Below are 1,689 nucleotides of genomic sequence, written 5' to 3'. Positions count from 1 at the left end.
TGAAGGGAGACCCCATAAGAGCAGGCGAACTAATCCAGAAGGCCATGTCTCCCAATACGTTCAGGGCTGGCCTGAGGACCGACAGCCTACTAATCACACAGTGAACAAATAACGTGCACAAACAAAAAAGACAAAAACGTGACAAACATAGGCTAATACATTAAATAAAGTGGGGGAAAGGGATAGTGGAAAGGAGAGTAAAATAAGTGGTCATTGTGTTATACAATGACCAGGCCCTCCGGCCAGAAATAAAAAATTCCTCCGGTCCTAGCCAAAAGGCCCGACCCAGGAGGCAGGTGTAAAAAAAAAGTGTATTGTTGGTGTGGTATCTTTAAATCAAAGTGACCCTCACTCACAGTGATTCTCAGATACCCCTGGACTGCCACTCCAGGGGCACATGCACCATAGGCTTTTCGTTCCATATCCAACCCCCTGACCGGCCAGTACAGCCCTCCACCCCTGACAGCTAGAGAGCCCTTCAAGGTTTTCTTAGAGAGAACTGCCGCTCCAGTTAGCAGCCTCCGCCAATATTAGCCATCCCAGACCCCCGTCAACCCAGCGGATTTGCATGGTCCTACCCCGTCTTATCCCAGGGCATTACCAGCTCCTCCTACCGGATCGCTGACAGAGATAGCACTTACACCAGCCAGCCAGAAGGCCAGACTAGAACTCTGCAAATAGACCAGACCAAGTGCAGCCACCCATCCTCACCATGAGCACCCTTCCAGATGGCTCAGACACAACCATAGGCCGGCCCCCAGTATCTGTCGGGCAGCATGGCGTAGTCCCTGCTGAAACTATCCTTCCAGGTGCAATGACGTCATTGGATTGCATCCACCCTCCCCATGTAGGAGGTGCTTCAGCGCTCCTCTGACATCTGATAAGAACAGATACTACACTTGATCTTAGCCAAAAAGCCAAGAAGCCTCCACTGATACTAGCCCTTTCAGGCCCCCCATCAACTTAGTGGATTTGCATGGCCTCACCCCGCCTAATCTACAGAGCTACACCAGCTCCTCCAACCAGATCGCCGACAGGGACAGCACTTACACCGACACCACCCGGAAAAAAAGCCAGACCCAGTGCAGCCACCCATCCTCACCATGAGCACCCTTCCGGACGGCTCAGACTCGACCATGGCCTACCCCCGACTCGGTCAGGGCATAGTAATCCATGAATCCCTACCGAAACCGTCCATCCAGGTGCAATGATGTCATTGGATTTGCATCCACCCTCCCCATGTAGGAGGTGCTTCAGCGCATCCTTTGACAACTGATGAGAACAGATACTACACTTGATCTTAGCCAAAAGGGCGAGAAGCGATCTTCAAGTTGTTATTCAATCAGGGCCTTAGAATGCACTATGAAGCATGCAGTTTATTGTGGGGCACTCAGCGGGCAAACATCCTGTAGAGCTACCCGCAAATTCTGGCTTTTGCCGAGTGGGCGAATGGGCGATCTTTGGGCCAAACTTTTGCTTGGCTCAAACTGTTCACCCAACACTACTAACCACTGAACCATTGTACCATTTATTGTACAATGTCCTAAATCAAGTGACACAACCAGGACACAAACAAGCTGTTGCTACTTGGCGCATTTCACATTAACATTGTGTTTGTTTGTGTCCTGATTGTGTCACTTGACTTTGGACGTTATGCAATAAATGGTGCAAAGACTTGCCATGGTGTGC

The 1,689-nt window shown here is 50.3% G+C and overlaps 2 pseudogenes; both read right to left on the bottom strand.

Annotated features, from left to right (window-relative positions):
• Positions 1-822: 822 nt before the first annotated feature.
• On the bottom strand, positions 823-929 carry LOC120944524 (annotated as a pseudogene).
• Positions 930-1,207: 278 nt separating this feature from the next.
• Positions 1,208-1,324, bottom strand: LOC120944512 (annotated as a pseudogene).
• Between the last annotated feature and the right edge of the window lie 365 nt (positions 1,325-1,689).

This window comes from Rana temporaria, chromosome 6, assembly GCF_905171775.1.
Source record: "Rana temporaria chromosome 6, aRanTem1.1, whole genome shotgun sequence".
NCBI classification, from domain to species: domain Eukaryota; kingdom Metazoa; phylum Chordata; class Amphibia; order Anura; family Ranidae; genus Rana; species Rana temporaria.
The sequence above is the reverse complement of the archived record's forward strand: the minus strand, read 5'-3'. Positions and strand labels throughout refer to the sequence as shown.